Raw genomic sequence first — 21,912 nt, 5'->3', positions numbered from 1 at the left:
CATGTTTGAAGTTGTAGGTCCTGAAGAAGGCAGTGGTACTGGGGTTTGCTGAATGTGCTCTGAATTCTTCAGTGGTTTACTAGCTCAGGATGAAGCTGTGCTCCTGGATACTGTGAGCTCCCATTTGGAGCACTGCTAGGACCTTCCCTTTGGCTCTTTCGTATGCTGCATCTCTGACCCACCACATTTCCCACCTTCCCTCTGACTCCTTTCTGTGCCTTCAGATTTTTTGATGCAGCCAAGCTCTGCTGCAAGCAGCTGCTTGTTGTTTTGCTTCTGAAGTGATGCTGCAAAGGGCTTTTTTTTTTTTTTCCCTAGAAAGGGCATGTAAAGGGAAAGGCTATAAAAAAGATTTACATGACTCAAGACAGTTTTTGTACGTGTAGGAATGAAGGAATTTTGGTAGGATGACTGGCTGACATAAAAGATCGAGATAACTTTGCCTTCCCTCTGAGTGAATCAGTGAGCAAACTAATTAAAAGCCAGAAGTACACAATACCCAGACATAGGCTGACACTTCTGTAAGCAAATTTTTGTAGAGCTGGTGTAATTGGGTGAGCAGGACATATTGTGTTTTGCAAAGGATCTGGCCTTCTAGCACCAGAGCTGCCTTCATAGCAGTAACCGGGGCTGCATTCTATGAATTAATCAACTCAAGGACACCTGAGTAATGTGTTCTGTAACCAGTCCCTTCTGATGTTCCACGTTAACACTCACAAAGAAGCAAAGAAGGTCTATACTTACTTTTCCCCAGGCAGGTTTTGCCTGGAGAAGGTGCAGGTCTTGTGGCTGGTAAATTCTGGAGGTTACTGAAACAGGAGGAGATGGACCTAGGTGAGAGCATGCAGAGCACTGAGGAGTAAAAGAGAAAGTCACAGTTAAGTTGGAGGACAGACACTGACACCTTCCCAGTTAGCAATGCTGAGAAAGCACAGGGAAACCAGGGGATGTACTTTTGTTTTCAGAAGGTAGATAGAGACCTTGCTTTATGCTCTGCCTTTATTTGTTAAAATGAGGATGTATTAAAGAATCCTTCTCATTGGTGAGGCCTGGAGGGTGCCTGCTCTGCAGTGCTGCTGAGCACTGCAGGGTCTAACAGAGCTTCATCACTACCCATAGCCTGGGGCGATGAGGGGATTAAGCCCTGGATACAGGGGCAGTAATCACCTGGTGCAGCTGGTCAGCTCAGGGTTTCCTTTTATTTGCTGTCATTATTATTATTTTTCGTTATTATTGATAGGAGAAAAGTGCAAGCCAGCTGCTCTGTGCTGAGGTGTGAGGGCTCCCGCAGGGTGAAGCGCTCCATGCCACTCAGAAAGCCAGCCACTGTGCTGTCTCTTCAATAAGCATTTTATTTCACACACTTGTTCTGAGCCTCCTGCTGTCACTCAGGCTACAACCGCTGACAAGTAGCCGGCCTGGCAATACAGCACTGGAGCTGGAGAGCTGCCTTCCCTCTAGCTGGGCTCTGGGAGAACAACATGAAAAAGCCAAGTGGCTGCTGAATATTTGAAGTCAAGTGTTTCCTCTTAAACATGGAAACGCTCTTTGCACTTCATACACATCACTGCGTGGTGATGGCAACTGGCCACATCATGCATTATTCCTGTGTTCAGATAGGGCCAAGTAGGCAGCAGGAGCTTTCCCCTAGCTTCTCTGTGGAGTGTTGGAAAGCTCATCATTTAGCAGTATGTTGTGTTGTACATAGATTATATGCTATAAAGTCCATCGATTGTATACTAAGCCTTCTTGTGACCTTACTAGGCACTGAGTTGGCTCTCATGTAGCTTCCATGTTGAGTTTCTAAAACATATCACCACATTCTCTTGAGAGATGGAGCTCAACAAAGTTTGTCCTGTGTGAATACTGGCTCATCCTTGTAGCTGAAACAGGTAAGCACCTTATTTCCATTGAGCTAATATTATAAAGTGTATTGTTCTGATGCTGTAGTGGAAATGTGAAGTCACGGCCTGAAGCAGTGATGGAGCACCTGGTGGGAAGGCAGGGCCAACCTAGGGGAGCTCAGGTGCATGCAGTGTACTTGAGTGACTGGAAGAGGAGCAGCCAGGGTCCACCAATTCCCAGAACTCATTTAATGGTTGGCAATGGAAGTGAGAGTATCTTGCTGGAGATCCTTACATACTTGAGGCCTTATAAGGGTAAGCAGCTTTTTTCCTTTTGTTTCTGCATCCGTGGCCATTTGGGCTTATCCTCACCTGCTGCAGCCTACAACTTTGCCACTCTGCTATTATTGCTATGCTTTCTGTTGCACTTTAGTGTCACACACACACACTTTGTATTTCTATTTATGTGTATGTGAAGAATGGCAGAGGTTGAAGGATACAGCTCATGGAGGCTTCTCATGAGGCAGCTGTTGAAAAACCAGGCTGGAGACTGCAATCTGTTCTGCCTTGGCTTTTCTGAGTGGAAGGGAGGGATACATTACATATTCATAGGCTGTGTGTATTATGTGTGCAGAAATATACATACATGCATAAATAAAAGTATGGACACAAAGCCACTGATTATTACCATTAACAATATTCACAGAAGCTTAGTATTTGTTGAAAGCAGAAAGTACGAGCCCCCTTTTCATTCCTACTGAAGGCAGAGTTGGATATAAAATTGTTGTAGACTGGTATGGGTTTTTTTTTTCAGTTTGATGATTCCTCCTGTCTTCGCAAATGAACTTGCTATTCATTGGTAAAACAAAGCACATGCATACTAGGCATATCAATAAAATACTTAGCCTTAATCAGATTTTAGTACTAACATCCTTCTAAACCTTTTAGATTAAGCAACTTATACCACAGAAATTTTTCCTTAAAAGCGTAAGCACATCCCTTTCCCTTCCCTCTTACTTCCTGTCCATGGTGTGGTTTTGTGTTTCATTTTGTTTCATGTAGGCAGTAGGCAATAGGGCTGCATGATTTCTGGAATGAATGAGTGAATGAGGAGTGGATAGGCGTTCATTTCCTGCTGAATAAGTCTGGAGTAACATTCTGTGATTCTGAGGTTTTGGGGAACCACAGTAGCATGAGGGAAATTTAGAAGACACTGACTGAGTGAAGATGACATTCTTAACCCCACACGCAGATTTGTGTAGTAACAAGACTGGGCTGAATGTAGAGAGAGTACTTTGTGCTGGATGTTGGCTGGGAATTATTGGGAGTATGAGGAATCATCACTGCTTAACTACCTCTTTATGGGAAAAGGTATAGCTCACAGTACACACAAGGATAAATTGTCATGGAACTGTAACAAATTCTCATAAGAAGAGCTGCTTGAAAGAGTTAAAAACCAGTGTCAGCTATCCCGTGCAACTGCATCGTCTTCTCCTAGCCAGCATATAGTAAAAAATGGCGTGATAGTAATTGAATTGAATTTGTGCAATATTGAAACGCTGAGTGGAGATAAAGAAGTATGTGATTTCAGATTTTATTTCAAACAAATAGGAGTGGGGTTGGTTTTTTTTGTGGTTTTTTTTTTTTTTCAGAGCACATACAACATGTAGATCTGAAAGCTGTAGAAACCTTGAAATGGTCTCATTTTATGTAGTGATTCCTCAGGTATAGTATTCACTAAAGAATGTATCGGTCTGTTGAGCTTCAAATCCTTTGGGAAACTAGAAGTATGAAGCAGGCAAAAAGGCAGCGCTGAAAGAGGCATGATTGTTTTTGTAAGGTTAAACAATTAACCTCTCTTTCTTGATTCAGCACTATCCAACATTCAGAACTGAAACTATTGAAATGGAATGGTAAATGATTAGTGGACTTTTAACAAAGGTCTTTCCTTCCAGCTGTAGGGCATCAAAGATGTATAAACCTTCATTCTCCCTGTCTTTATTGGAAATATTCTCTTATCCTTCCGAGTGATGTGGAGGGGATGGGATGTTGCAACTCTGCTTGGGCATGGCCTCAGAGCATTTCACTGGTTTTTCATGACATTGCAGAGGTTTCTTTTGCCCATTACTGCTTTTTGTTGTACCTTTGAGACAATATGCTTGGAAACCAGAAGGTCTTGGATGCCTTCAGAGTGGTTTTTGTGACAGTGATGAGTTAATGTAGTGGAGACATCATATATGTACATTTGGAGTTGGGTAAACTAAATTAAATTCTTTAAAAAAATAAGACACAGTGTATCAGCCTATGAGAACCAAACCTACTAACTCAGTAATGAGAGGGAAATAATTAGGAATTGAATGCTAAATTTGAATGTAACTGTAATTTACAGGAGTGCTTGTTAAGAGAAGAGCCAGCACAAGAAATCTTGGCTCTGAGCATCACCAAGAAAAGAGCCTCTGTGTTTGTTTTGGCCATGTAGCAGGCAACTCCAGTGATGAGTTGCTGGAAATGACATGTCTGATTTATTGCCCACTGCAGCTTTGAGAGTGTTTGCAAGCTGAATTATCTGCTATGGTTAAGGATGATTACAACTGTGTTTAATTTTATTTCAGATTTTTTTTTGTTTGTTTTTCATGTGAGTTCTGGATGCAGATGACTTCTGTGGTTACTTTTGGTCCTTAAGCAATGCCAGCTTGGGTTTTCAGTGCCACTAGTGCCTTCTCTGCAGCCAGGGCCGAGGCTGGTCAGAAAGAGAAGAGTCCAGACACAGTGCCCAGCAGAGCTCCATTGCAGTGGAGGTGTTCTACAAGGGGGCAGGTAAACCTAGCAGGGCAAAAAATTGTGTCACTAGCCTGTTGTGAATTCCTGAGCAGGTAGTTAGGGTCCACGCTTCCTGCAGAAGCTTTCTGATATTTCTTCTCTACCAGCAAGTCCACATCTGGTTTTGGTTCTGCCTCTTAAAATATGACTGTGTGTCAGAGAGTATCTCACAGTGTCCAGTTGCAGTGCACCATGGAAGATGCTAATATCTGTCTAGTTGGTCGTTTTATTCACTGTTTGTTCCCAACACACCAACAAGTTCCCAGCATGTTTCCTAACCTGTAACTGAATTGCGTCCCTAGATAATAAGAGTAAGCCTTCACTGTGCCAAATCTCATCTACATACCCTTCATAATGGAAGGCTGTCTCTTTTGAGCTAAATAGACTAGAAAGGCTGTAAAGATGAGCTGGGCAGTAGATCGACAACAAGACAAAGAGATGTCAAGAAATACATCCAGGAACACATGTTTTGAGCTTCTGATTATGTTATCATACCATTTTTCTATAATTTCAGTTTCAGCTAAGGCAAAACAAAACAAAAACCTAGTGAAAGCAAATTATTTCAGATAAGATCCATCTTTTTGTACAACCTATATTGCCAATACAGTTCTGTGTTTTGCAGAGCCCTGGAGAATTTGAACTGGTTTTCAGAGAACATCTTTACTGTTACCTAATAATTGAGATTGTGTACTGACAGCTCACTGCATCTGGCTGATTCCCTCCTGCTCTCTGTTCTAATATCCCTGTCAGCCTGTTGGCAAGGAGCTGAAGCTGTGCCAGCCGTCCAGCTAAAATATAGAGTAGCCAGAAGTTTCAATTAATTCAGATTTCTGCGAATGCTTACTGGACGTTCATTCCAATGCCTATAAAAATGTCTGTGCAGCTCTTTGCTTAGCATTTCACCTCATTTTAAAGCTGCTACTTTACAACACTGATCTTTAAGTAATTTTACAAGTGTTAGTTTTAACTGACTGTGTTTTCTTTTTCATTGCATATTTTCAAGTGAGCCAAAGTGGAGAGATAATACAGAGTCCTGGTTGATTTTGGTTCCATTGCTATTAAATGTATTTCCACTGCTTCAGGTGATTGTAAAAAATACTGCATGTGGGCACTCAAAAATACATTTTGAAAAGCAACCCTTTGTCTAGGAAGAAATGGTCTCTGATCAATAAGAGCACAGGTAAAATGTTTGCTGGCCCCATACATTCCCAGAAATAATATTCTGTTTTCCTCTTCTGAGTGTAACTGCTTGGATACAGAGCAGTGCTTCTTGTGAACAAACCTGGCCAAAGGAAGGGCAGGGTTATTTCCTTCAGGCATTTTGGTCCATCACGAAGTTGTGGGATTGTGGGACTCTGCAGTGAGGTGACTGCTTCAACACTACACACAGATGTGTCTTCAGAAGTGTCTGCTGGAGTGTGGACCTGGGAGAGGAAGTAGTGTGGGGCTGAGTTCCACAAAAGGCAGTGCCTGTGTGGGAAGGGCACAGCCTGGGGCTGAGTGATGTTCCCCTTGGATTAAATTTGCTGAGAAGGGAATGGCAAAGGGTTTGGTGTGTTAGAAACACAGCTGGCTCTCTTCAGAGGCAGCAGGCACGCCTCAAGTCTATGCCTTCTGTGCTTCCTATTCCTTCCTTTCCTATTCCTTGCTTTCCTGAAGAGTAATCCCCCAAGCTCATCTGAAAAATTGTGATGGTAAAATGAGGAGGCAGGAAGACTTATTGAAAATCTGAAGTCTGAATGGAGCTGCATTAATAAGACAGCATACCAATATAAAAAAAGTCCTCAACATGCTGGAAAATAAATCCCACAGAGTGCTGAGAATCCTGCCTGAGTCACTAATTCCCCAGGACAGAAAGTAAAGGAAGGAAAACAGTTGTTTTTTACGTAGCAAAGCCAAAACATGTCCACTTCTGCTGTGAGTCCTGGGGGAATGTGTCTCTTCAGAAGTGCAGTATGGGTTGGTGTCAGTGAGCTGACAAATACACAAACTGACTTTTTTTCCTCATCTTTTAGACAAAGCACCTACTAATTTCAGTGGGACTCCTGCCCACATGCATTTTGTGGTTGGAGCTGTCCCAGAGCGTTCAAGAACTGAGGATTGTTAGCACTGGGGCGTGGGGAAGGTTTGGACGGGTGAGTCAGATTTTCCACAGCTCCAACTCTAGCTCCAGCACTGAGCACCAGCAGGACTTTCCCCTGCTTCCACCTCCTGTGGGACTTCTTCATGGGCTCTCCCTAGCACTCCTGATGCTTCTTGTCCCCTGCAACATCACTGCACTGCAGGATTTCCACTAATAATATCTGCAACATGTGAGGAAAATTGCAGAGCATTCCCCTGGCTCCCAGAGGCTTTATAAATACTTGCCCAACTAAAGACAGCTTACAACCTTACTCTGCTTCAGAATCGCACAAATCTGATAGAAATTCTCAGTTTATGATGGGATGAGAGAGAAGAGTGCTAGTAAGTGACCTGTCTGGAAGCAGTCTGCTAATGCTTCAAAATGAGCTGCTGTGGGGCTGAGGGCTCAAACTGGGAGCACCACAGAAGGTGCATGATTGTTGCTGTTCTGATTATGGCAGATGATTTTGCTTTTCTCATTTACAGTTTTAATGGTTTGCTAATGTCTGATCTAGGAGTATAGTGTAGTCTATTGAATAGGGGTGGCATAATGGCATTAGTAAGGGTAATTGAGGTTGTTGTGATAATCTTATTTGCTCTTTAGTTTGTATAATGAAAATGACTTATCTTAACATTTGACAGGAAAAAAAGAGTTGTTCCTCTGTGCAGCCTGGACGTCTCAAAGGGAGAGGGAAAGTGTCAGTCTGCACTGGTCTTGTATTATTCTGAGGCTTGTACAGCAGTGAGCAGCTGGGAGCAAGTCAATGTAGTATGTGTCAGGCTTTGTGTGTCTGTTTCTGTTTCATATAAATAACAGCGTGTGTTGTTACTCATGACTCTGTGTGTCCCATGCTGCAAGGATAAGCTTGTCAGTCTGTCTGTGATGTGTGTGGTTGTTTTGGGAGCCTTTAAAGGAAAAGATGGGAGTGAGAGAAGTCCAGGCTCTGAATGCTTAACCCTGCAGAAGAAACTTGGCATTTTGTCTCCCATCAGCATTTGCTCGTTGCTGCAATTAGCATTAATTATGGAGATACTTATGTGAACACACTGTTAACCCTAATTAGAGTTAATGAAAGATATGTGTGGATGTTAACCGGACAAGAGACAACCAAGCTTCCATTTCAAAGGTTAAATATTCAGTAGCTCTCCCTTAGACGTGTCAACATCCTATAATCACGTAGCCAAATTTATGCAAAAGCAAAAGAATTTCACCTTTTTTCCCCCACCATATATATAGCCACCTTATACTGTCATTTGTTAAATTAAGGAGCAAACAATGATGTAGCAGTGCCTCTAGTTACCTTACCAATGTAATTATACTAACTCTTCCCTATTTGTTGTGCATATTCTCAGACTTCCTTAGCAGGCACTCTGCTTTCCCTTTTGCTGTCCTGCTAATTGATGCCAGTAGTCAGAGGAGCTGGCAGGAGTTGCTTTGTTCAGAATGTCTTATGAGAAGGTGCTCAAAGGCCTCAGCTCTCGAGTAGGTAATGTAATATTCAAAATCTGTAAGATTTTCTTCACAGGGGTGTTACTTGAAGCTGGAAGTTCAGGAGGAATTTCCTCTTGTTTGCACTCACTCATCATGTCTTCAGTATTTTGGAAACCACTGTCAGCGAAGAGTTAAGGCTGCAAAATTTACCCAGCTTTGCAAGTGCTTCTTTCTGTGCAGCAGTCCTAAATATAAGAATTTGGTTCAGGTCTTGGATTTGCCCATTTCCAGAAGAGCTTGTTGTTGCCTGGTGTTCTGGTAAAATGTAGCTTTTGCTCACATTTTACCCACAGAATGAACTCAAGGAAGATTGGTAGGTTGTGATTTAGCCAATTTTAGAATAGCCTGTTAATGTTTTCATGTAGGTTTTTTTTCAATTGTGTCATTACAAGCACATATTCAATTTTGTGGTGGTCAGAGAATCTGTTAAGCTTTGTAATTAATGGTAGATCTTTAGTTTAATGTGTGAAGTAATGCTTTTGTGGGTCAGATCTAAGTGGGCCTTTTTAATCTCATTTTTTATCTCTTTTTTTTTTTTGTTCACAGATGTATATTTTTAACAGCCATGTAAAGCTCAAAATGCCCATGTTTAAACTGGTAGGAGCAAAAGGCTTTTGATCATATTTTGTGCTGGGATTTGGAGTAAGCTGCATTGGTTTGAGAGCTCAAACTGTACATTGTTTAAAGAGGGCAGATGCTAAGAAACTTTGTTCTATGCTATGCAGGGTTGCTAATTTAGCTCTTCCTGCATAGTTAGAGCATCAAAATTCCCTACTGCGGCACAGCTTACCCTAACTTATGGGAAAGGACAATTTTTTTCTGGTGTATCTACATTTAGATCTTTTAACAAAAAAGGTTATGTCATCTTTAAAACACCAAATGCCCCCATATTTTAAAGTTTCAGTTAAAATGCTCACTTAAGCCTTCAGTTGCAGTAAGATCCTGGAAAGAGAACACAGTCATGACATGTATTCTCACGTACGTATTTCAACTAGAAAAATGTGTCCTCCCTTGTAGGAAAAAGTGACTGATCAGGCCACAGTCTGGTTGTGGGACTGGGAAAGTGAAATGCATGAACAAAGATAACTCAAACGCATTGAGGTTAAGGACACTTCACTCCAGGCAAATTCCTGTGTTTTTATAAGCTGCTACAGCTAGGCTGTAAAATGGAGGCCTCCAAACAAAGGTAATAACCACAAGTGGTAGCTTAAAACAGTCATGAACTGAAGCCTGCATTCTATTTCTTCAAAATAAAAAGGGGATGTGTGAGGTAAATTCCTCCTTATCTTGTCTATGATTCATATAAATGTATACCACTAGAGACAGAAATCTAGGCCAAACCATTGCACAACTGACATCCTAATTAAAATCAGTTTGTTTTGTTGGTTAATTGCTAATACCGTATCCAGCAATGTGATTGTTTTTTTCTGAATGAGATCTGACATTAGAAAAATATCCTGCCTTCAAATGAGTTTGTCTTAAAGAATCTGTAGCCCAAGCAATAGTCCAGCTGAAGAGACTAATTTTGGAATCAGTGAGCCAGCAGTAAAGTTTAAGCGGTGGTAAAGTCATTATTCTGGATTTTTGGTACAGGCTTAGCACTATTATATTGACTTATGGGAATGAATACCTCACAGTCTGTACTGATAGCTTCTGTAGTTGTCTGGTCACCTCTGATTTTGCCATTGAATATCTTGGCTATTCCTCTCAAATGCTTTGGAGTTATCTAACTTGCTTGTAATCCTCCAAGATAGCAGGGAAAGCAGCAAAAAAGTATTAGATGAGAAACCTAAGTGGTTTTGCCCTATGATACTAGAAAAATAAGGTGTTATGTAAGATGTCATCTCACCAAAGACTGAATTTCAGGAGCTGATATTTCCATACAGGATATGTGAAGTGCTTAAATAAAGGCTTCCTTGGCATCCACTTTTTTTCTTTCATTCATTCTTTTTGACTTTGAGATTTTGGGATGCTTCTGAGCTAAGTCAAGTTTGTTAAATGTGTCAACTTGCATGCAAAAATTAGACGTCAAAAAAGAATATTGTATCTCATATACAGTGCAAATTGCTGTGTCAAGGCAGTGTATTTGCAGCAGAGAGGGGAAGTTAGGAAATAAAAGCAAAGCACTAGAACAGGGGACTGCAGAATCTTGTTTTGAAATTTGTTGTATAATTTATCTCTAAATGCAGCAAAATTCCTCGGTATTTTCAGAAAGATTCCTCTCCCCTTGCTGACAGCAGCAATGGCTGAGGAGGCCATTAAATGCTGTGTCACTCCAGATCTGTGGATGCAGAGCTGAGAGCAACAACAGCCTAACCAACAGCATGCCCCAGGTCTGCCTGGCCCTGCTAGGCATTGCTTGAACATCTACAACTCCCCGTGTCTCAACCTAAACCTGGGCTGCTTTGGCTTTTTGCCCTCCAAATGTGCCTGTGATGCTTTAGGAAATACACTGGTTTTTGGCTGAAAGGCAGCATTGCTTTCAGATGTCATGCTGATCAAGAGAGAGGCACAGCTGAGATTGAATATAGTCAGCTTCAGTCACAGAAAGCTGGGGTTATTTTCCAGACAGAGTTCAGATCAGTCCTGACTGACATGCAGGTTAGCTGGCAGAGTCCTGCCCCTTGCAGGAGATCTGTCTTTGTCAATATGTTCTGTTCGTTGCTCTCCCTGCAAAGATTACCATGTCTCTGAAAATAGGAATTGCTGGATCAGATCCAACTCTGTTCTTGCTTCTTTTGGGTGTGAATGACAAAGCTCTCTGCTGCCCAACCACAGGGTGGGTTTTGTGCTGTTTGGAGGCCACGTGAGCTACCTCGTGGTTGGTGTTTCAGATCTTGCCTTTATCATTTTGGTACATTTGGAATTATTCCAGCCCCCCTGATTTGGATTAGAGGAAGTTTTATGTCTTCAGTTACTTACTCCTGACAGGTAAAATATTAACAAAGGCTAAATAAAAAAATAATAATATTAAAACAAAAACTTCATCAGCATCCTGAGTATTTCCACAGTTAAATTTGCTGTTTCATTTTTGAAAGAGTCCTTATGACACCCTGTCAGTGCACGCCAATTCTTACATATAGGGATGATTGATGGTGCTTCAGGTTTTGCCCCAGGCTATTCCCAGCATCTTGCAAAGTGATTCTGGTAGAGAAGTTTCCACTGCTGCCTTTGTGTGTTATTCAGATTACAATAGAGCTAAAAACGTGCTGGCCCTGAACCACTTCAATACAAGAGATACAATCCTTTCTCCCCAGAGCTCACAAACCTTAAAACAAAGCCTGCCTGGGGAGACTTTTTGGCACTGTATTAAATATCCTTGCTGAAAAATGTTTTCTTACAATTACAGCCTTCTTAATAGGCACCGTGGGTAGTATCAACACAAAGCTATCTGTATTTCATCATCTGACCTGCCTTAACCCCAGCCAGTCTCCTGGAGATGCAGAAAAGGTCTGTTCTGCACAGAGGTCTTGTCTTTCAGGCAACACAGAAGTGCTTACTAGGAGGATGAGCTCTCTTAAGAGCAGATGTGATACTTTGTGCTGCTGAAATTCGCCCCATGGAGCAGGCTGCCTGAAAGCCCTGCATCCAGTCCATCAGCACTCAGGCTGTGCTCCTCCTGTGCCAGGGGACTCACTCCCCACTCTCTCCACTTAAGCTCCCTATGGATACACTGTGCTTAGAGATTAAGGGTATTTTGGGAAAGTGTATGTATCATATGTGATGTTCTTTTCCCTAAGGGAAACTTTTTCACTATTGTGAGATGTTTGACTCAGAACCATAATGAAGATGAGCTCCCAGATTTTACTATGTTTTTCCCTCTTGAAAAATTCTTTTTATTTTTCTCTTGAAGACATTTTTAAGTCTGACAGAATTGTGAGTGGGATTTAGATCAGGCTCTGAGCAGTTAAGTGTTAAGGATAAGGTTATAGTAGAGAAAGCATTTCAGGTGACAAAAGAAACGAGCTCCCTGTTACCCTCACCTCAGGAACACAAAGCCACAGTGCATTGGAGAAAAATGATTGATTTTAAAGTAAGGAGGCAATCAAAATGGATTACAGTGAGCCAGGAGGCATTCCCCTTTCAAAGAGATGGATTCTCTCCAACATACATTCCCCATGCTGCCTAGCTTACTGCCAGGACCACCAAATGCCACCTACCCAGAGCAGATGTCAGAAGGTCCCACTAGATGTCCAGGGGCATGCACTGACAGCCCAGTGCCTCAATTGTGTTGGGTGTCAGCAGAAGAATTTGGGTTAGGCTCCCATTGTTCCTTAATCCCCTAATCCCCAGACATGCTGGGATGAATGGACCAGACCTCAGTGGTCACAGTCTCTCCTACACCTGCATGGGCGCAGCAGAGGCGATGACACTGTTGTGGCAGTCGGCTCAGTCAGGCAGGTGGGCACCCAGCAGCACCTTCTGAACAAATGCATAGGGAGTTCTGTAAAGGTTGTAATCCACGGAGCATCTCTTGCTTTTTAATATGTGCTGAATAGGTTCATTTATAAGCTTATTATGACTTCAGAGAGAGAAGCTATTAGGGTGATCATTAGCCGCCTGTGCGAACAGCAAGAAAAACCATGACGTGTTCCAGAATAACCCCTTTTAATGGCCGTGCTTTCAAATGCATTAGCAATAACGAGTCACCTCTCTTTCGTGTTACCTTTGCCACAAGTTAAGGACAAAGGAGAAGGGGGACAGTGAACCACATGCTTTCAGAGTAAGTTCAGATGAAGAGAAAAACGAGGCATTATGAAAGCAACAAATTCTGCAGCATGATATTGTGCATCTTGATGCAGTATGTGTTATCCACTGAGAAAGTAAAAGCACCTGGGAGTCAGCCTGCATGCTTTGGCTAGACCTCGCTTAGTCCTGCCCGCCCTGTCTGAGCTGTGCTGAGGGGAGGGCTGTTGTCTGCCTGGGACCTAATCGCTGCTGGAGCCCTTGTGCTGCTTTGGAGGGAAGGGAGAGCAGCTAGAAACGTGTATGCCAAGGTTATGGGATTTATTAACTAGTGCTGATTTTCCCATAGATCAACCGAGACTCTCTTGTGGGTTGCGGTTGTGGTTCTCCCTCTGCTCCTTCACCTTCTTATTCAGTGGATGGTTGTGTGTTCATACCTTAATCAGGACAAATGTGCTTGAGATCACTTTGCATTGACCTTTAATGCCACGTTAGCTGTGATTTTATGTCCTGGAGTAAGTTAAAGGTATTGATTAAGTGAAACTATGTTTAGATTTACGCAGGCAATATGTGGCATGCGTTATCAGTTTGGCTCTAAGCAGAGTAACTTACATTTCACATCTGCCTCTCTTCACCTAGGCTGTTTCTCACCACTTCTGTTGCGTTCAAGTTTTACTTAAAATATAACCACTATACCTTGTGAGATTTATTTAGTTCCCAAAGAACTATATCACTTTGAGTTGTGAGCTCTGTGGGCTAAAGAATTTCCTATTGTGTACAGAATGCATAGCACTTGGAGATGTGTTTTTCTTATTGTTAACAGGATTTAAAGGATGACCCGAATCCAATAAATAGTGCCACTTCTCATACTTCTAGCAGCTTTATTTTGTTTTATTTAGAATTCTTGAGATCCTTCATTTAAGATAGGCTGCTTTATCAGAATGTTTCTCCTAACCTTTGATTTTCTAAACTACCTAAACCTCACAAAACTGACTTCGTTTTTAGCATCTGTGTAGGCAGATGGAACAAAGAAAGGCTTTTTTGTTGTTGTTGTTGATCATTTATTTTGTTTGTTGTTTGTTTTGTTTTTAAGTAGTTAATACATTCTGTTCTGTTTTGGGATTTTGTTAAAAGCAATTAAGATTACTAGTCTCCCAGTTAAACTGGTGTTAAAGAGTGGGGGTATTTTTCCCACCTCTTCCTTAAGAACAAAAAGAGCAAAAAAAAAAAAAAAAAGAACAACAACAAAAAGTAGTTAACCCTCTGCTCTGGAGCTCTGTTCTTTATTAAAAGAAATTATATAAGCAGGGGTTTTCACATTGCCTTGCCAGAGGGTCCTTGCCTATGCCTGATGCTGCTACTCCTTGCCAAGGAGAGATCATTATAATCTTTTTGATAGGGCAAGGCCTTGTGGCTCATGGTGATCCATTTTTATTTCCTCCTTACTTTAAAATCAATCATTTTTCTCCACTGCATTGTTTGCCTTAAGTCTGCAAAGTATTGGGGAACTTCGTGAACCACTGAATATTGTGGTCCAAAGAGGATGAGGTTGCCACAGCAACTGCCCAATGTTTCTGAGATCTGTTCCTGCATCTTTCTAAACAGTCACGAATGTCACAAACTGCCGAGGCATTTGCTGCTAACAAAGCAGGGCTATAGAAGAAGAGGATGGAAAAGAGCAGCAAGGAGCCAGTTGTAAAGGTGAGATGTGTCAAGCTACAGAAAGAAGTAGCAGGCATTTATGCTTTATGTTTAGTGCCCTAACTGTCTGGAGTGCTGCGCAAGTGTCTGGAGAGTCTCAGCACTTGATAGCACCTGGTGTGACAGTAATGTCACTCAGCTTGTGATGCAGCCGCGTGACCCACTCTGTGGGTAACATTTATTCCATCCTAGGAGGAAATATTTGTGGATATAGGAGGCCAAAGTTATCTGCCTCCCTTTTTGTATGTTAAGTAAGCTTCTCTGTGGGACAGAAAATGCACTGCAAGGAGTGGAAGTTGTCAGCGAGAAATAATCAGCCTTTGCATGAGTCTCAGCATGGAGTGGGGAGCAGCTTGCTGTACTTTGGCTCTGGAGGTCTAGTGTGTCCATTCCCCTTCCACCCTTGGTTTTCTTATCTCATGAACAGAGTTAATATTATTAAGTTATCAGCGCATATAATCTTTGGGTTATCTGTTTAGAAAGACAGTCTGTTCCGTATGGTTCTGTTGTACTGTGGTTAGTATGAGGGAAAGTACACCTGTAAGCTATCTTTTGTTTTTTGGGTTTTTTTTTTTTTTTGAGGGAACCTAACTTAAAAGAGTTGCAAGCAACTCTGTACACAGATATTATTTAGGGTGACTGATGTCTGTGTGAGAAAGGCTGTATGAAGGAGCCAGACATGATTATCTATTGAACTTGGTTTGGGAAGGAGGCAAAGTGAGCAGTTCATGTTTCAGATAGTGCTGTAAGCACATTTCCACTAAATGGAGTGGGGTGGCTTGTGGCCTCATGCTCTATGGGTACTTCAAACACATGAAAGAGGATTTCTCAGGGATTGATTTCTGCCTTTCCATCCGGAATGTTTGCATACGTGTAGGAGATTTTACCACCATATGATTTCATGTAGTCTGTGCACACATTGTGCAAAGTTGTAAACATAAAACTTAACTGCTAAGTGTTGTATTATCATTCTTGTTACAAAGCTGGTGTTATTTATATGGAGTTTAAAGGGGTTCAGTCCAGCTCCCTTCGTCCTCCTGTGTGTGACTAGTGTGCTCTTAAGCACAGCTGCTTTGTGACTGAAGTGTCTTCATTAAAATCAGATGGACAAGAACTCAGGGGCACCATGGTCCATTTGTCCTAAGAACTCTGCTTTGTAATGAGACTTAGGGTGGTTGTAGCAGCAGTTTAGATTTGTATAAACACCATCCCCAGCCTCACATGATTTTAGCATTATAAAAGCCAATCAGGTTATTGTTTTAAGATATAAAATGCCCCTAAGGGCCTTGCTTGCTCAAGTGTATTGAGGAATTAAATGCTCTCAGGCAGTGCAACAGCCTCATTCATTGTAGTGTTGCAAGGCAAGGTAGTCATCACTGGTAAATGGGACCATATTACAGTGACATTAGCATTTTAATGCAACTAAAGAGGAGGTAGATTGACTGTAATTTAGTATCTAGTTGCATGGCCTTGTGCAGGTCCCCTCATTGCTGCTCCACAGGGGCCGATTATAGTTGCACAGTGCACTTTGGGATCTAATTGGATTTACATGCAGTAATGGAGTTGTGTCACAGCAATGACTTTGCTATGTAAGCACTATGAAATTCCAGTGCAACTAGTTATTTATATAGAAGCTATTCGTTACAGGATAATGCGTGGGACTGACAGCTTGTACCAAGCTCCAGTACAGGGATGGCAAATGTTTTACCTTTTTCTGAAGCTGTTGCGTTGAACCGATGTGAAACGGAGCCTGCTTCCGCAGAGACATTTATCCTCACCCTTCAGTATAAAGGCAGTGACCTGGAGATCCAGCAGGATGTGATTTCTGCCTTTAGCTTCTCCTTTGGCTGGTTATGTGGGCTGGCATGTGTTTGTTTCTTAGATCCTGCAAATGTGGTGAGCAAAGGCTGCTGGCAGTATGTTGGGGTACTAATTAAACCAGGATACCCATAAGCCATTCTTCTGGTGATCTTCCTGCACCAGTTCAAATGCACGAGGCTGGATTTCTCTCCAAAACCAGACAGATGTTTTTCCATGTTTCACTGCTCGTTCTTTTCTTTCTCATACAGCCGCTTTCAGACTCCATCAGCTGCTTTTCGCCTCCTGTCTCTTTGCTCTGGTTCTTCAGCTCTCTTCTGAGCTGCAGAGACCATCAAGAGCCACAAGCTGAGTTACTTCTTGTTCACTGATGCATGTTCTCCACAAAGGGCTGCTCTGCAAGCGGTGAGCACAAGGAGAAGCCAGTGCTGGCACGGAGCTGGCTGTGGTGGCTGATGACATGGGCAGGGTGAAAGGACTGTATGCCAGGTGCAGCTGCTTAGTGGCTGAGAAAGTGTGGCTAGCACACGCGCAGCCTAAGGAAGGAGGCTTGGCCTACACTGTGGCTCCAGCTTCCACTGTGTTTCCCCAGCGACTGTAATTAGAGGCATCAGCTTGCTCAAGTCACAATTAGGCATGGTGGTTTTGCAATTTCTGCAGTTCTCCCTAATGACAAAATCGTAGCTATTAACCAAAGTGAGTCTGTTTGGCATGGACTTCTCCCCTTTAGGGCTGTAGAGTAAGATGGAGTATTGCTATTGTTTGGCACCAAAACGTGCTCTTTCATCCCTTCTGACACAGCACCTGCTGGTGCCTCTGAAGCATTTAAGCTCTTCCTCTCTGTGGTGCTGTAATTTCTTTTAAAATATTGTGACTTAAGAGGAATAAAAAAAAATAAAATTCATCTCCCACACAGACCTTTGTGGGTTTATATGAATGTAATTATATGCACGCGCAGTAGAAGCAGGAATCCCATCATCCTGGCGATTTTCCTAATGATAGGTTTCTGTAGCACAGTGCTATTTCTGCTTTAAAGATAGAGGCATCTTCTGGCAGCAGCTGTCCTGGAGTAAAGGCATCACAGGATAGAACAACTGGAGAAATTGTCTCTCAGTTGCTCATGCAAAGCTCAGGACAAAGTGTTCCCCACACACAAAAGAAAAGGATAAAAAGATGAAGTTGGGCTCTGTGTGCCAGGAGTTCTCCATTGAGTGTCAGCGACAGTTGCTCACATTCAGTCTGCAGCTTCTGCTGGCTACCCTCTGGAGGTTTCTGTGCACTCTGCAGACAGCTTGAGTGATTGCGTGGCATGCTCTGACAACCTGCTGACCCCCAAACATGATACCAATTTGGGGCCCATCCAGTGATGCAGTGGATGTGTCGTTCAGCTGCCAGTGGTACCCAAGGTACTTTGCAGCAGGACAGTTGGCTGAGACTATTTGCAGTCTCCATGTTTCCAAAGGGGAGCCATCCCCTCTGGTTGTTCAGAAATGGTGACAGAGGAAGGTCATAAAATAAGAGGGATTAATACAAAATGAAAAGACTATGAATGTTCATCGAATGTTTTGTACTGTACTAGTTTCGGCTACCTCAAAACTCTGTTCACTTCCTGACAACAGCATACTGTAAGCTTCTACTCACAGAAGTCTTCTTGGAAGGCAGTTTTCAAAGGCACAATGTTTGTAAGAAACATGTTAAATGCACCCACTCCAGAGATCCCTCTGTAACTTCTCTGTTCTTCTCTTGCTGCTCCCAGACAGTGAGAGAAAACTGTTTGCTCAGCTTTGTGCAGGAGGTGGCTGGGGAGGTAGGAAAGCACCCGGAGTCTCCACAGCCATCGCTCCTCATGGCTGTGCTGGGCCTCCCAGAGACACATCCCATCTCCCTCCTTCTGCCTTTTCCATTTTCCCAGTAAATGGGCTGTAAAGTCACAGCAGATTAAGGTTTGTCTAAACCTCCTATAAAATATTGAAGGTACAGCTGTGATTAATCTAGTGCTGTTGTGGTATGAGGTGCATACGTAATGGCACTATGGATTTACGTGTGGTCTGTGGGCATTAAAAACACCCCAAAGGTTGTTAGAGATTCTGAGGAATCAGATCCTTCACTGGGTATTAAAAGCTCTTCATTAGCACTAATATGCACTAAATTAAAGTGGTTAATTAAGGCAGTGGTGTGTTTTAATAAGTTATGTATTCAACATGACTGTATTTTATTGACTTCTGCAGTAATTGTGTATTTTTCTCTTCTAGGTGACAGAGAGATATATGGGACGCACAGGCAATTAAAGACTAGAAAAGACAGCGTGCTTCAAGTCCTGAGATTTGCTAAGGTGAAGCTTGCTTACAGCTCAGTTTTTCTGTATCTCAGATGCTCTCTCTGTTTCAGTCAGGGCTGGTTTGGTGTAACTGTAGTTTGCGGGAGTGGAATAAGAAATGCACAGCTCACCTGTTGTCAGGTGAAGTCACCTGTGAGGTGTAGTGCAGCAAGTCATCTCTGCTCAGTCTCCTAGTTATAAATCTGCCCCATCTCCGTTCTATCAAGAGTAATAGTCTGAGTAATACTCTGTTTACTGAAAGGAGCCATCTGTTAGGAGAGCTCTTTTAGCAGAACTCAACCACTTTTTTTAAGAAGATAGATACTGCTTACCAAAGGTGAACATGGAAATTCCCAAGGAAGAAGGCTACACTTTGAAGGCAGGCAAGCATGCTGAGCCAAATTGCCAGACTTTCAAGTCAAGAGGCATGCTGCCATGTTGCTGAGGAAAGGATGCAGTGGAGCGAAGTCAGGCTGTGGCAGTCCTTCACCACTGGGGTACCTGAGAGCTTCAGAGATGTTTCTACTGACCTCTCCACTGGGACAGCCCCTGGGAATTGATTCACTGACATAGAAGAGAGTCTGGTCCATGTTTTCTATTTATTTTATAGGCTGTCTGGCAGTGGTTCTGGAGAGCTTCAACAAATGTCTTCTACTATTACTTGGTTGCATTGTGTGTGAGCATGGGAGTAGGTGTAAGATAGCACCATTTGCTCCTCGAGACGTTGGCTAATATTTTGTAAGAGATACAGCAGAGCTGCCCAGGGAGTCAAGGTAGTCTTGGTCCTTGAAGATACACAGGATTTAACAAAATGGGACCCTGAGCGGTCTGCTCAAACATTAAACTTGGATCAAACCTTGAAATTTGCCCAGGTTGTGGACAGTGGATGTTTGTATTCAATGACATTCAGAGATTGTATCAAACTACATTTTTCCATGAGTCCGTCTCCACAGTAAAGATGAAAGTGCAATTGAAGTGAATCCACAGGTTTCAGTCCAGTGTGAAAGGGATGTGGGAGTACAGGAGGGTGTCAGTGGTAGCAAGGAGAAATGCATAAGCAGTTTTTGGGAGAATGGTGGAGCAGCTGCCTTTAGACATAAGAAGCTCAAGGCATAGCTTCAAGGTGTGCAAAAACAAATGTCAGAAGGAAGGAAACAAATGGTGGTTGGAAAACAAAAAAAAAAGAAAGAACTGCATTGCCTTGAAAACCTAGACTGTATTTCTAACTGATGAGAGCAGCTGGGGTATGTTTCATGGCCACGCTGCTGGGGTGTTTTATCCTCCTCATCATTTTCCAAGATAAAATTTGTATTAGGGGAAAATGTTGAATAAGCTGCCTAAGAGAAAGTGGAACATTTATAGCTACATTTCAGACAAAAACAAATGCATCTCATATGTCTCACAGATCCGAGATGGGACAAGCCAGGGAAAGCATCTGTCAGCCGCTGTCTTCTGCAGTTCTGGCTGTTAATGTTTGCTTAGCATTAAATGTCTCCTGCAGAGGAGAACTTAATCTGTCACAAATTTGAGGCCTGTAGGAGGGGAGAGAAGATATTTTTAAAGGGTAGATTAAGATGTGTGTGTTCAGATTTTATCTCGCTTTCACCGGTGTGCAGCAGGAGTTAAAAATAAATAAATAAAACTCTTGTTGTGTATGGCTTAGAAGTGGGAGGAAATGCATCTCTTGGGTCAGGATTGGCTTTTCATGACAGTTATTTTCTTGCAGCCTGTGATTAGTGACTTCATGTAAAATAGTTTAATAATTACATTAGTTGTAAGGAACATTATTTGCATTTTGCTTGCGTTTGTTTGTTGATAACATCAGTTATATACTCTTCCAAGTGTAGAGCACTGTGTGTATGTGAACTAGATGCTAATATATTTCAGATTTGTTAGAATGCTTGCACACTGACTTGAAATGGTTTTAAGTCCTGTGTAGGTCTTGCTTTTGGTTAATATGCACTGTTTTAATCAGATGGTGAGCTTTTGTGTGCTGTTTGATCCACATGCCCAGGATATATTGTACGTGGTACATCACGCTGTTCTGAGCAGGTGTCCCCACGCTGTAGGTACTGAGGGAGCCACTCAAGGTTGCATTTATTTGTTGTTCTGCTGTGAGAAGCCTGGTAATTTTAGAAATTACAAATGTGAGCCCAGCAACAGCACTGGTAAGAATTTATGACCCAGACAAACAAGGGAGCCCTCACTAGTCAAAGCCAAGTGTGTGTTTGTTTCTACTGTTCCCAAACGACTGTGGCTGCACGTCCATGCCAGCACTGGCAGTCATGTTTTCAAGACCTGATTGCTCAACAGGTTTAGTCTCCATTCCTAACTCACTCCTAGAAAACATTTTAACATACCCCAGTATGTGAAGGAGCAATGCAAGAAATGGTAACGTGTCTATGAAAAGGCACATGAATAAGAGCTGTTCCAAGGGAGCTCATCTTGCAGAGGAAGCAGACATGGATAATGAATCAAGCTAGGAATGTGATTTATCCTCTCTGCAAAGCAGCAGGAAAGAGTTAGGCTCAGGAGTTGCTGTTTCCTAATGTGGGTGCCTCTGCAGTGAGATGAGTGTGCGTGACACAAAGTGGCAGAGTGCAACTGAATTAGTTTCCTATTTATCTCTTTATTTATTTTGCCTAGGACAACTGTGATATAGAGCACTCAGGGCAGCGAAGTTTCTCTGATAATTTTCAGACTGTGGCTGTTTGAGTGAAATTTAGCTGTCCTTTGTTTTACTGGAGTATAACCTTTGTGTGATAGTGGGAACATCTGGGTGCCGCTAATTCTGGGGCTCTTGAAATATCAGTATCCTATCAATCTATCTTTTCATAGCCTCTTTACCATATTGTCCAAGTTAATGAGCCTGTAGAACTGGAAGCTCACCTTTCCCGTGAAACTGAACAATTCCCCCCTTGCGTCCTGTCCCTTCTGTATCCCAAGATTGATTCTTTCAGAGAGAAAGGCTTTAACCCTCAGGAAGATGTGGGCGTCTCCTCCAGGTCCAAGTAAAAGCTCTGCGCCCCACTCTATCTTCTGTGTTCATAGCCAGGTTCTGAGTCTCTCTGAGTCAAATGGTTGGATGTAGGAGGTATAAGGAAACAAATGTA

The 21,912-nt window shown here is 42.4% G+C and overlaps 1 protein-coding gene across 5 annotated transcripts in view; it reads left to right on the top strand.

Annotated features, from left to right (window-relative positions):
* Positions 1-21,912, top strand: part of TSPAN18 (tetraspanin 18) — a 97,980-nt gene that overhangs the window by 58,463 nt on the left and 17,605 nt on the right. For 3 of the 5 annotated variants that reach the window (XM_065754961.1, XM_065754963.1, XM_065754962.1), the window contains one exon: positions 18,735-18,814. The exons of 1 other annotated variant lie outside the window; for it this stretch is intronic. The gene's annotated coding sequence lies outside the window, so the exon portion shown is untranslated. Of the gene's footprint in view, positions 1-7,111; positions 7,128-18,734; positions 18,815-21,912 lie in introns of those variants that run through there. One more of the 5 variants, XM_065754960.1, reaches the window with a different exon arrangement.

Source organism: Cyrtonyx montezumae, unplaced genomic scaffold (assembly GCF_038088225.1).
Source record: "Cyrtonyx montezumae isolate F1298 unplaced genomic scaffold, pur_monq_1.0 scaffold_10, whole genome shotgun sequence".
Classification (NCBI taxonomy): domain Eukaryota; kingdom Metazoa; phylum Chordata; class Aves; order Galliformes; family Odontophoridae; genus Cyrtonyx; species Cyrtonyx montezumae.
Note: the sequence above shows the minus strand (reverse complement) of the source record. Positions and strands in the feature narration are given on the sequence as shown.